Source organism: Cynocephalus volans, chromosome 6 (genome assembly GCF_027409185.1).
Source record: "Cynocephalus volans isolate mCynVol1 chromosome 6, mCynVol1.pri, whole genome shotgun sequence".
Taxonomy (NCBI): Eukaryota; Metazoa; Chordata; class Mammalia; order Dermoptera; family Cynocephalidae; genus Cynocephalus; species Cynocephalus volans.
This window is the reverse complement of record NC_084465.1, coordinates 71,546,445-71,560,524: the sequence shown is the minus strand read 5'-3', so window position 1 is coordinate 71,560,524 and position 14,080 is coordinate 71,546,445. Positions and strand designations below refer to the sequence as shown.

Below are 14,080 nucleotides of genomic sequence, written 5' to 3'. Positions count from 1 at the left end.
AGAAAGGAAGAATTCTGGTAGCAGCAAGTGCTCCAAATTTTAGTTTTCACACGTCCCACCTGTAAATCAAGCAGGGACAGTAGGTAAAGCCTTCTAGAAACTGAGAATTGTGCTGGGATTTGTGTAGTTTGCCCTGATTTGAGCTGTAGATCCAAGAACGGTATTAACCCCAACATGCGTAGATGGTCAAAGGAACCGATTTGTGGATACAAAACATATCTAGCAGTTTTCACTTTAAAACAGAATAAAAAAAGAAAAACACAAGCTATGTGAAAGTGAAAACACTCCAGTAAAGGAAAAGGAACAGCCTCTGAAATTCTCAAAGGAAGAGCTTGCTGGATATAGTGATGAACCCAGAATAAAATTCTGAAAATAGTTTGGCACCCTCTATAGAGGACAAGGGGTCATGATCTCCATAAAACTGGTGGAAAAATAAGATTAGATAAAAAAGCAAAAGCTGTCGGGTCTGCCGCCGGCCGACCCAAACAGCCCTAGCCTCGTTCCTTTTGGTGGGCAAGCAATTGGCCCGGGATTCCTCTTTCCCTCCTGTCCCCTTTGGAAGGAGACGGGGTAAGAGAGCCGTGAAGAGAGGTGAGTACACCACCGGCCCCAAACCAGCCCGGTCAAAGGACACTCAGACGCGGCCGGGGGGGGGGGGGGGGGGGGGGGGGGGGTCTGTCGAGCAGTTCCGTTTATTATCACACAAGCACTTGCTTTTAAAGGCAAATGGGGAAGGGAGGTTTTTTACTTAATCTTATCAGCTTAAAGGTCAAGAGACCATGCATCCTGTCTCAATGCCTAGCTATTGCAACCTCGAGCGCGGAAGCGCGTATTTGGCCAATAAGGGCTAATGCAAGGTTCCTGCAGACACTCCCACCCTACTTCCTCCTGGCGCCGTCTTAGACTGCCACATTAATACACCCTTGTGGGCCCATAATGGCACTGCTTGTAATGTCACTTAAGGTGGCGTTAGTTTTTAAAGGCCCGACATATTCCCCCTTTTTGTTTTAATAAGGCAGCTGGAGGCGGCTAACCTTCCCAGCCTCGCCTCCATTCCCTCTGGTGGCTGTGCCTGTCTTAGGTTGTTTCCCTCTGGAAATCTTACCCGTCATTGACTATCCAGCCAAGCAGGGGTGGGGCAGAGCCTTACAGATTGGCGTTGATTTTTTAAAGGGCCATATTGACCCAAGGGCTGTCAGGGCTTTCATTATGGGCCACCTCCTCTACCACCTGGGTGAGCATTACGAGAGAACTGGTGTTGCGCCTTATAAGGGACACAACCTGGCGAATGGCGTAAGGCCCCAAGATGCTAGGGGGCCTGCCAGGGAGGACAGCAGGTTGGTGAGCCATGGGGAACTTGAAAGCCAGCTTTGGAACCAATTACAATGGGCTTCACGTTCTTTTTTTCGCTTTTCTAATCCTTCTCTAAGCTTAGCTAGGGAATCTTTGACCACTCCAGAGTGGTCGGCATAGAAGCAGCACTCTTCTTTGAGGGCAGCGTATAATCCTCCTTGCTGTAAGAACAACTGGTCTAGTCCACGTCGATTCTGTAAAACAGCTTCAAAAAGTGATGTTAGTGATTTTTTTTTTTAATGTGATACAGACACCTCCAAGCAGCTTGTATGACCTCCCAGGTTTGGTTGGCTGGCTCCTGGGGACCTTTCCCGGTGGCAGAGGCCCTTGTCCTTGTTGACCCGAGGAGGGCGGCCACTTGGAGCATCCACATGGGGTTCATAATGCAGTCTGAAACATACACACAATAAACTCCTCAGGGTCCTCAGTACCCTGGGTGTCTGGTAAGAACTTAAGATTTTTGGCTGGGACCCATATAGGGGTTGACTCACTGAGGGGGAAGACACAACCAAACCCTCGACCCATAGTTAGCAACGGGTCAGGGCCCCTCCACTGGCCTGTTAAGGGGTCTTTCCACTGCATTTGGACTTCCGGGCGTGGTGGTTGACCTGACCAGTATTTCTGGAAGGCAGACAGGGGTTCATTATTGGAAAAATTTAGGATGTTTAAAGTTAGGAGTGCCTGTCCCAACTGCTGATGAGGGCTGGTGACTCCCCCTTTTTGTTTTAATAATTGATTTTTTAGGCATTTGTGATAGCATTCAACAATGGCTTGTCCTTGGGGGGTTATAGAGAATTCCTGTAGTATGTTTAATGTTCCATTGTATTAAGAATTCTTGTAAGGCTTTGCTAGAAAAACAAGGCACATTATCTGTTTTAATTTGTGCTGGCAGCCCTAAGGTGACAAAACACTGCAGCAGGTGATTTTTTGCATGCTTGGCAGCTTCACCTGCGTGTGCTGTGGCCCAACACGTGTCTGAATAGGTGTCAACGGACACAAAAACATATCTGAGTTTCCCAAAAGGCGGGAAGTGAGTTACATCAGTTTGACACAGCACATTAGGCTTGAGTCCCCTAGGATTGACCCCTGGCGGTTGTAAGGGGGTTACTTGCAGAAAAGGAAGGCCTGACTTGCATGTGTATACAATCCTTTTTAGCTGTGAAATAGGTATATTTGGAAACCTGGCATGTAGACCTCGCCAGTTTACATGAGTTAAAGTGTGCAGTTGGCTGGCACTATCTATTGTATATATTTCAAGGCCCTGAGAGGCAAGAATGTCTGCCTGGACATTTCCAGTGGCTAGAAATCCTTGCATCCCTTGACTTTATCAGCACTGTGTTCTAACCAACGGAACTGACCAGCCAGTCCCTTTTGAAATGACCTTGTTCCCCACAGCCATAACATTGACCCCTATGGGAGGGTTGGCTGGGGCTCTCCTTAGGGATCCTGACACTAAGAGCCTGGGTCATAGCACCTGCAAGGGTTTCCGCTTGAGCTTGTAGAGCGGAAGTTAAGGCCCTCGTTTGTTGTTGGTAGCTTCCAACGTCTCTATTGGCAATGACCCACTTTTCCATAGAACGATCTTTGAGCCCGGCACAGGCAAGCTTGTGGTCAGCAGTCATGCTGTCCCACACTAGCATTTTTACAAAGTGGTCCCAGAGAGGACCTGGGGGAAACTTTCTCTGTATGCTCTGTTCCACCCGAACTATGAAAGAGGGAAGGTCCTCGGAGGGTCGCTGGGTGACCCCGGCCATTGCGGGCTCACTGGGCCCTTCAGCTAACTTTTTCCGTGCGACTAACGCTGTTGCCCTAACCTGGTCCTGGTAGGGGGCTGGGATAGCAGCCTGTTGGATTCCAGTACTAAATTGATCTGCTGTTCCAGACAGCATGCTGATGCTGACAGGGATGGGTGGGTTGGCTGCTTGATTTCTCTCTGCCTGCACATGGCACTCTTCCCTAAAGAAGGCGCAGAATTTGATAAACAAATCTGGAGGGGAGGACAGTCTTACAGAGCATTTTCCAATCTTGGGTCGTGCAGGGTTGGTGCGCTAAACCCTGGAGGATGGTTTCTGCCCATGGGGAATTGGGCCCATCCTCTGCCACAGCCCTTTTCAGCTCTTTAAGGTCATGAGCTTCCCAAGGGTACCAAGCGGCCGGCCTATTTCCACCGGGGGAAACGTTGACCAGATAGGCCTGAGGGGCTGATTTCCCCCATGGGCTATAGAAGGCTGGGGGTTCCCAGCGAGCCATGACAGGAAAAGCCTGCAGCTCTGCCAGGGATGTTTTTAAAGGTGGACTAGCCTCCTCCACTTCTTCAGGTGCTGCTTTTTCTCCTTCGGCTAAACTTTGGTCGGGTGAGTATGCCAGGAGAGGAAGGTACAGGATAGGGGCATAGGTATCACTCAGTGGCTCAGGGCTTTGCATTGGCAGCTTTGTTTCCTTTTTTCTCTCCTCATCAAACTGCGCCTAATCCCTTTCTGCCCCTTCCTGATGCTCGGGACAGAAGCAAAGCTTTAGGACAGAGATGGAGTACCCTAAGGGGGGGGTCTAGCCCATGATTAATCTCGTTCTTTCTGGCCAGGGTCTGAACCCAGTCCCAAGTCTCATATGAGAACAAGTTGGACAAAGGTGCCCAAGGGGCCACCTTCACCACATGACGCCAGGAACTGGTGGCTGTCTCGTCAAATATTTCTAGGCCTCTGCTTTTTAACATGTACTTTAGAGCCTTGCAGGCTGTCTCGTCACTCTTTCCACACACACACCTCCCATGTTGCCCCGCGAGGAAGGGACAAAGGGAGCTACAGGGCAGACAAGTGTAGGGACTTCCCCCTGTTATGGTACTCACCCTGACACGCAGGCGGATTACTTCACAGCAACTACCACGGTTGCGGGGGCCACTCCTCTGGTTGATTACCCTTCGTTGACCTTCTTTCAGGACGGAGCAGCCGGGGGCCTCACTTGCTCGCCTTTCACCCAGGAGTTTTAAAAAACGCCTCACATGGGGCACCACTCTGTCGGGTCTGCCGCCGGCCAACCCGAACAGCCCTAGCCTCGTTCCTTTTGGTGCACAAGCAAATGGCCCGGGATTCCTCTTTCCCTCCTGTCCCCTTTGGAAGGAGATGGGGTAAGAGAGCCGTGAAGAGGTGAGCACACCACCGGCCCCAACCAGCCCAGTCAAAGGACACTCAGAGGCGGGGGGGTGGGGGGGGGGGGGGGGGTCTGTCGAGCAGTTCCGTTTATTATCACACAAGCACTTGCTTTTAAAGGCAAATGGGGAAGGGAGGTTTTTTACATAATCTTATCAGCTTAAAGGTCAAGAGACCATGCATCCTGTCTCAATGCCTAGCTATTGCAACCTCGAGCCCGGAAGCGCGTATTTGGCCAATAAGAGCTAAGGCAAGGTTCCCGCAGACACCCCCACCCTACTGCCTCCTGTCGCAGGTCTTAGGCTGCCACATTAATACGCCCTTGTGGGCCCATAATGGCGCCGCTTGTAATATCACTTAAGGTGGCGTTAGTTTTTAAAGGCCCGACAAAAAGGAAATCATGAAAAGACAAGGAATCAGATGAAAAAGGCAACTCAATAATAAATGAATAAGATAAAGAGAAACCCATGAGGAAAGAACTAGGATCAGAAAAGAACTAGTTGATTTGAGAGCAGTAACGTAAGAAAATAGAGTTCAAATTCAAAGACAAAAGATTGTAAGAGGCAACTAGTTCTCAATCCCAAACATTTCATTTTTTAAAAATAAAACCAAGAAGGCCTTTGAAGGAACAACAGCTGATTAATATCGACGCTTAGGTAAGGTTCAAATCAAGGGTAAAATCATCACACCTGATACTAAAACCTTGCCGTAGGACTAATGTAGCATTCAGTAAATTCTTTCACTAGTGATAAAATGGTTCACGAAAAAGAGACTGTGGGTGTAAGTCTCCAAATGAAGCCTGACAGAGCCAAGACACCCTCAAATGAATAAGGGGAAGGGGGTACACACAAATGTGGAAAAAGATGAGAAATACAGGAAATCTAAGAATTATATCTAGCAAAAAATGTAGGTCTGAGTACTGACACATGAAGCTGGCTTAAGTCACATAGATAAGCCAACAAAACTTTGACAGTTGCACTGTGGAGATAACTACCAGTCTAGATTAAGAAAGGACTAGTGACTATTGAATATTTAAAATAACCATTGGGCACTAATTTTCTATGGACATGAAGCTGAAAGAGAAAACTGCTCAGCCCCCGAGGAGGGCCTATTTTCCAGTGCCCACTTCAGTAGTAGCCAAGGAAATTACTGGAAAAAGAAGAAACTCCAGAGGGTGGAGCCAATGGGCATGGAGAATAATGGACTCCTCTCCCAAGAGGCAGGCATAATTAAGGACTATTTTATGACCCAAGATAGGGGTCCCCCAACATGCCTGTTCAGTGCAGAAATGCTCCTGTGACTACTGTGACTCTGTGACTGCTGTATATCTCCCATTTCTCCCCTTTCTTTTTTTTTTTTCAGTATTCCATTTTTTTTTCTTTAAATTTTTATTCTGTCGATATACGATGTGGTTGATTATTGTGGCCCTTTACCGAAACCTCCCTCCCTCCTCCCTCCCACCCAACAATGTCCTTTCTGTTTGCTTGTCGTATCAACTTCAAGTAATTGTGGTTGTTATATCGTCACCCCCCCACGCGGTTTTTTTTGGTGTGTGTGTGTGTGTGAATTTATATATTAATTTTTAGCTCCCACCAATAAGTGAGAACATGTGGTATTTCTCTTTCTGTGCCTGACTTGTTTCACTTAATATAATTCTCTCAAGGTCCATCCATGTTGTTGCAAATGGCAGTATTTCATTCGTTTTTATAGCTGAGTAGTATTCCATTGTGTAGATGTACCACATTTTCCGTATCCACTCATCTGATGATGGGCATTTGGGCTGGTTCCAACTCTTGGCTATTGTAAAGAGTGCTGCGATGAACATTGGGGAACAGGTATACCTTCGACTTGATGATTTCCATTCCTCTGGGTATATTCCCAGCAGTGGGATAGCTGGGTCGTATGGTAGATCTATCTGCAATTGTTTGAGGAAACGCCATACCATTTTCCATAGAGGCTGCACCATTTTGCAGTCCCACCAACAATGTATGAGAGTTCCTTTTTCTCCGCAACCTCACCAGCATTTATCGTTCAGAGTCTTTTGGGTTTTAGCCATCCTAACTGGGGTTAGATGGTATCTCAGTGTGGTTTTGATGTGCATTTCCTGGATGCTGAGTGATGTTGAGCATTTTTTCATATGTCTGTTGGCCATTTGGATATCTTCCTTACAGAAATGCCTACTTAGCTCTTTTGCCCATTTTTTAATTGGGTTGCTTGTTTTCTTCTTGTAAAGTTGTTTGAGTTCCTTATATATTCTGGATATTAATCCTTTGTCAGATGTATATTTTGCAAATATTTTCTCCCACTCTGTTGGTTGTCTTTTAACTCTTTTAATTGTTTCTTTTGCTGTGCAGAAGCTTTTTAGTTTGATATAATCCCATTTGTTTATTTTTCCTTTGGTTGCCCGTGCTTTTGGGGTCGTATTCATGAAGTCTGTGCCCAGTCCTATTTCCTGAAGTGTTTCTCCTATGTTTTCTTTAAGAAGTTTTATTGTTTCAGGGTGTATATTTAAATCCTTAATCCATTTTGAGTTGATTTTAGTATACGGTGACAGGTATGGATCTAGTTTCATTCTCCTGCATATGGATATCCAGTTATCCCAGCACCACTTGCTGAAGAGGCAGTCCCTTCCCCAGTGAATAGGCTTGGTGCCTTTGTCAAAGATCAGATGGAAGTAAGTGTGTGGGTTGATTTCTGGATTCTCTATTCTATTCCATTGGTCAGTGTGTCTGTTTTTATGCCAGTACCATACTGTTTTGGTTATTATAGCTTTGTAGTATAGCTTAAAGTCAGGTAGTGTTATGCCTCCAGCTTTATTTTTTTTGCTCAGCATTGCTTTGGCTATGCGTGGTCTTTTATTGTTCCATATAAATGTCTGGAGAGTTTTTTCCATTTCTGAGAAAAATGTCTTTGGAATTTTGATGGGGATTGCATTGAATTTGTATATCACTTTGGGGAGTATGGACATTTTCACTATGTTGATTCTTCCAATCCAAGAGCATGGGATATCTTTCCATCTTCTTGTATCCTCTCTAATTTCTCTCAGCAGTGGTTTGTAGTTCTCATTATAGAGATTTTTCACATCCTTGGTTAACTCAATTCCTCAGTATTTTATTTTATTGGTGGCTATTGTAAATGGGCAGGCTTTCTTGATTTCTCATTCTGCATGTTCACTGTTGGAGAAAAGATATACTACTAATTTGTGTGTGTTGATTTTGAATCCTGCTACTGTGCTGAAATCATTTATCAATTCCAACAGTTTGTTTGTAGAGGTTTTAGGCTGTTCGATATATAGGATCATGTCATCTCCAAACAGGGACAGTTTGACTTCATCTTTTCCAATCTGGATGCCCTTTATTTCCTTCTCTTCTCTGATTGCTCTGGCTAGTACTTCCAACACTATGTTGAATAGGAGTGGTGAGAGTGGGCATCCTTGTCTAGTTCCTGTTCTTAAAGGAAAAGCTTTCAGCTTTTCCCCATTCAGGATGATATTGGCTGTGGGTTTGGCATATATGGCTTTAATTATGTTGAGATACTTTCCCTCTATACCTAACTTATAGAGGGTCTTTGTCATGAATGAGTGCTGAACTTTATCAAATGCTTTTTCAGCATCTATAGAGATGATCATATGGTCCTTGTGTTTGAGTTTATTAATATGGTGTATCACATTTATTGATTTGCGTATGTTGAACCAACCTTGCATCCCTGGGATGAATCCCACTTGATCGTGGTGAATAATTTTACGTATGTGTTCCTGTATTCTGTTTGCTAGTATTTTAGTGAGGATTTTTGCATCTATATTCATCAAGGATATCGGCCTGTAGTTTTCCTTTCTGGTTATATCTTTACCTGGTTTTGGTATCAGGATGATGTTTGCTTCATAGAATGAGTTTGGGAGATTTGCGTCCGTTTCAATCTTTTGGAATAGTTTGTAAAGAATCGGTGTCAATTCCTCTTTGAATGTTTGGTAAAATTCTGCTGTGGATCCATCTGGTCCTGGGCTTTTCTTTGTTGGGAGCCTTCTGATAACAGCTTCAATCTCCTTTATTGTTATTGGTCTGTTCAAATTTTCTACGTCTTCACGGTTCAGTTTTGGGAGCTTGTGTGTGTCCAGAAATTTATCCATTTCCTCCAGATTTTCAAATTTGTTGGCGTATAGTTGTTTATAGTAGTCTCGAATGATTCCTTGTATTTCAGATGAATCAGTTGTAATATCGCCTTTTTCATTTCTAATTTTGGTTATTTGAATCTTCTCTCTTCTTTTTTTTGTTAGCCATGCTAATGGTTTGTCAATTTTATTTATCTTTTCAAAAAACCAACTTTTGGTTCATTGATCTTTTGGGTTTGTTTTTTGGGTTTCAATTTCATTCAGTTCTGCTCTGATCTTAATGATTTCTTTCCGTATGCTAACTTTAGGTTTGGATTGTTCTTGTTTTTCTAGTTCTTTAAGGTGAAGTGTTAGGTTGTTCACTTGCCATCTTTCCATTCTTCTGAGGTGAGCATTTAATGCAATAAATTTCCCCCTTAATACTGCCTTTGTAGTATCCCACAGGTTTTGTATGATGGATCATTATTTTCATTAGTTTCAATAAATTTTTTGATTTCCTGCTTGATTTCTTCTTGGACCCATATGTCATTAAGTAGAATGCTGTTTAATTTCCCTGTGTTTGTATATTTTCCAGAGTTTCGTTTGTTATTGATTTCTAGTTTTAATCCATTGTGGTCTGAGAAAATACAAGGGATAATTCCAATTTTTTTGAATTTGTTGAGACTTGATTTGTGACCTAATATGTGATCTATTCTGGAGAATGATCCATGTGCTGATGAGAAGAATGAATATTCTGAGTTTGTTGGATGGACTGTTCTGTAGATATCTGCCAAGTCCAATTGGTCTAGAGTATTGTTTAGATCTTGTGTTTCTCTGCCGATTCTTTGCCTAGATGATCTGTCCAATATTGATTGTGGGGTGTTCAGGTCCCCTGCTATTATGGTATTAGTGTCTATTTCCTTCTTTAGGTCTAATAGAGTTTGTTTTATAAATCTGGCTGCTCCAACATTGGGTGCATACGTATTTATGATTGTTATGTCTTCTTGATGGATCAGTCCTTTTATCATTACGTAGTTTCCCTCATTGTCTCTTTTGATGGTTTTTAGTTTAAAGTCTATTTTGTCAGATATAAGAATAGCTACTCCAGCTCGTTTTTCTTTTCTGTTTGCGTGGTAGATCTTTTTCCATCCTTTCACTCTTAGTCTATGTGAGTCTTTATGGGTGAGGTGTGTCTCTTGTAGGCAACATATAGTTGGGTCCTCCTTTTTAATCCAGTCTGCCAGTCTGTGTCTTTTGATTGGGGAATTTAAGCCTTTTACATTAAGAGTTGTTATTGAAAGGTGTTGATTTATTCCTAGCATTTTATTGGTTGTTTGGTTGTCTTAGGTGTCTTTTGTTCCTTGCTTACTGATTTGCTCTTTGTTTTGTGTTTGTTGGTTCCTTGGGTTGTAGATAGCATTTTTCTTTGTTTTCTCCTCATGATTGCCATTTTTATTATACTAGTGAGTTTTGATTTTTCTTGCGTTTTTATGGCAGTGGTAGTTATTTTACAGGAACCAAACCCAGTACTCCCTTGAGAATTTCTTGTAAGGGTGGTCGTGTGGTGGTGAACTCCCGCAGTTTTTGTTTGTCTGAGAAATATACTATTTACACCCTTCATTTTGGAAGGATAGCCTTGCAGGATAGAGTATTCTTGGCTGGCAATCTTTGTCTTTTAGTATTTTCAATATATCATCCCATTCCTTTCTAGTTTTTAGGGTTTGTAATGAAAAGTCTGATCTTAGCCTGATTGGGTCTCCCTTATAGGTGATCTGACGCTTCTCTCTTGCAGCTTTTAAGATTCTCTTTGTGTCTGAGTTTTGCCAATTTGACTATAACATGTCTTTGAGAAGATCTTTTTGGGTTGAATACGTTTGGAGATCGTTGAGCTTCCTGGATCTGAAGATCTGTGATTTTTCCTATACCTGGGAATTTTTCTGCCACTATTTTGTTGAATATGTTTTCAACGCTATCTCCTTTTTCCTCCCCTTCTGGAATACCCATGACTCAGATATTTGAGCGCTTAAGGTTGTCTGATATCTCTCTCAGATTTTCTTCAATGTCTTTGATTCTTTTTTCTTTTTTCTTGTCTGCCTGTGTTATTTCAAACAGCCCATCTTCAAGTTCAGAGGTTCTCTCTTCAACTTCCGCAAGCCTGCTGTTTAAACTCTCCATTGTGTTTTTTATTTCACTGATTAACTTCTTCAGTTCGGTAAGTTCTGCTACATTTTTTTTCAGGACATTGATTTCCTTGTACATTTCCTCTTTCAGGTCCTGTATACTTTTCCTCATTTCATCATGATGTCTAGCTGAGTTTTCTTGTATCTCATTCAGTTTCCTTAGAATTATCACTCGAAATTCCTTGTCAGTCATTTCAAGGGCTTCTTGTTCTATGGGATCTAGAGTTTGAGATTTATTAACTTTTGGTGGTGTACTTTCTTGAATTTTTTGTATTTCTCGTATCTTTTTTTTGATGTTTATTCATTGTGGCAGGGGGTTTCACAGTCCACAGGTTTGACCCTATTGACTAAGGTTTTGCTGTGTTTGCCAATTTGGTATGGCTACCTCCATGACTGCTCAGTTGGCCTCTAGTGTCTTGTTTGTGTGGTTGCCTCGGGTCTTCGGCCTCTCCGGGGTGCCACCTCTCTGGTCAGCTTGGACTCTGCTGGGCTGCTGGATCACAGGGCGGTACCGGAGGGTGTGTGGTCTCTGCTGAGCTTCCACTTTCTGTGCAGGACTTCTCCCTGTTCCATGCGCTCCAGCCCGGGCTGTTGGATCTTGCAGTGGCGGCCCCACAGGGTGTGTGGTTTCTGCCGAGTCTCCGCCTCCCTAGCCATATGCCTCCCCACTCTGTGTGCACTAGGCTGGGCTGCTGGATCTCGCAGTGGCGGCCCTGCCCGGTGTGTGTTTTCTGCCGAGACACTGCCTCCCTAGCCGGATGTCTCCCTGCTCTGTGCGCACTGGGCTGGGCTGGGATGTGTCTTCTGCAACCCTCGTCTCTCAGCTGGGCCTTCTAGACCCTGTTCGGCCCCGCCTCGCCCAGGAAGTCTTCCAGGTTTCTGCTAGGCACAGATGACCGTTCACTCTGAGTGCCTTTGTAGCACTGTGTAGATCTTTCTCAGGACTTATCACCTTCCTCCTGGTACCGCGGTTATTTGTGTACTTGTCTTATCTCCCACACCAAAGCATGAGCTCCTCGGGGAGGAGCCCGCAGCACACAGTTCACCTTTGAATCCCCCCGGCGCGGGCCGACTCCGGCACCCGCCCACAGTCAGCCCTCTGGCAGGTTCAAACAAACTTGGGAACGCTCCGACTGCAATATTCCTAACCAGAAATCGTTTATGCGTTTTTCCGAACTGGTGGCCACAGAGATGGTATTTGCGTCCCGGTAACAGGAAGTTTCCCGGGGGCCGGAGCCCAGGGTGCAGTGGAGTGACAGTCGGCCCAGCCCGCACTTCGCTGCCCTCCCAACGCTGGCCGGGGACGCCCCACGCCACCAGCCCCGCCAGAGAACCGTGGAGCGAGTGGGAGGGGAGGCCAGCCCGCAGGCCCCGGGAAGCCCCGCATTAGGGCAAGCAAGTGGGAAGGCTCAGTGTGGAGCCGAGCCTGGCAAGAAGGACAGGCCCAGCAGAGCCGGGCCAGAACCGCCACCATCCGAGAAAACGGAGGCAGTCCCAGGGCCAGTGACTGGCCCGGTGTGGCAGGCAGAAGCCAGGCAGGCCTCTGCCCCGCGAGCAGGGTCGGGCCAGGGGTTACTCACGGGGCTGGGCCAGGCCAGGAGGCTCCCTCTCTGCCTCCACGTTGTCGCCGTCCCCGTCCTTGTCCGCCGCCGCCTAGGGCAGAACGATGGTGGGCCGCTCGCACCGCTCCCTCCGAGGGCTGGATGTCTTCTAACTACTCTGCCGGCCACTGAGGTCGCTGTCCACAGACCACCGTGTGCTCCCGCCGGCCCGACCGGAGCCAGATGGCGCACAAAGTCAGTCCTTATAACCTTATGGGAAGGTCTCTGTGCCACACGATGCTCTTCAGCCCCTGCTCAGTCACCAGCGGTGCCATCTTGGATCCAGTTTTCCCATTTCTCCCCTTTCTAAATCGTAGTGTCTGGGGCAATTATCCTTCCCAGTTCCACAACAGTGTAAGGAGAAGGGAGGGACAGATTACTTGTCTTTTTAGTTCATGAAATTTCCAGACGAAGAGGTGCTACATCTGGACGTGATGAAGAGATTCTTGTACATCACTGAAAGACACTCAACCTTCAGTGTGATGCTATGACTGACCGGCGCAATTTGAACAATTGCCCTTAGTGTGGTGAGTTATTTTGCCTATATTAGGGAGAGAGATCTGAATATATAGTGAACACAAATGAGAACCACAGAATCATTAGGGCTGTTCACAGGCTCTGTTTTACAGAGACATAATAGGATAGTTTTCTACCCCTCCCTGGAGTTGGGTGTGGCCATGTAACTTGCTTTGTTCACTGTGTCATGTGCCATTAGATTGCTATAACAAGGAGTTTTGTGGACACAGAGAAGGAGAGGCCCTTTAAAAAGTGGCTCCTCTTCTAACATATAAAAAACAGCTCTTTATACAAGGACTCAAATTTTCAATACCTTTTCAGGCCTGGCCACAAAACAGAAATGTAACAAACATGGAAATCACAAAAGTGATTCTGATAAGTCATTCTCAAGCCCCCAAAGTTTAGATATGTTGTTACAAAAGCCAGAACAAACTCAGATCTAGTTCAAGAAAAGAATCTCTTTTTATTCCAAGTATTTTGTATAGAATTTGTAATTTAAGAACTTAAGTGAAGCATTTAGGTTTTTCATGACCTAAAACATTAAATTTAAACAATATGCAGGCTGCAGCAGTTTGTTAGATAGTATGACTTACTGGCAAAGCATTGCATTACACCCTGTCACTTCAGAACATTAGAACATTAACAAAATCCCAAACATATTAGAGAAAGAGGGATAATTCGGGTTCCAAGAGTAAAGAAACTTCCAGGCACGGGAGAAACAGGTTGGCAATAAGACAAAAGGAATAGAGACAGTATAAAACAACCAGAATGGCAGCGAAGATTAGTTTACTACAATATCCATCAGAAATACCTCTGAAAGTATTACAAACGTACCAATCACCCTCACACCCATCACTCTACCAACCTCACCACCATCTTAACTATTTCCTCAACTACAGTCTACCTCAAGATGTTTTTAGGTGGGAACATAGTTGCAATTTTACTATACAAGTCTTTGGATTCCCTTGTATGACCCATACTCCTGCTGATATTAATGATTCATTCCACTAGGTACCTAAAGTCAGTCTAACCATGTATCTTTAGAGTAATCTCCCCATGCATAAAAAGACTATGTGCTAGCTAAGACACTAAAATATGCAATCAAATTATCTTAATGCCATGATATTCTTTTCATATCATTAAAAAACAGTGGTGTAAAAATTTACCCTGGTAGGGCTGGCAAATAACATTCTAAGA

At 44.7% G+C, this 14,080-nt stretch overlaps 1 protein-coding gene across 4 annotated transcripts in view; it reads right to left on the bottom strand.

The window, feature by feature from the left end:
- UMAD1 (UBAP1-MVB12-associated (UMA) domain containing 1) overlaps nt 1-14,080 on the bottom strand; it is a 266,139-nt gene that overhangs the window by 209,948 nt on the left and 42,111 nt on the right. Inside the window, exon 1 of one of the 4 annotated variants that reach the window (XM_063100099.1) lies at nt 1,606-1,683. The exons of the other annotated variants lie outside the window; for them this stretch is intronic. The gene's annotated coding sequence lies outside the window, so the exon portion shown is untranslated. Of the gene's footprint in view, nt 1-1,605; nt 1,684-14,080 lie in introns of those variants that run through there. 4 annotated transcript variants of the gene reach the window in all.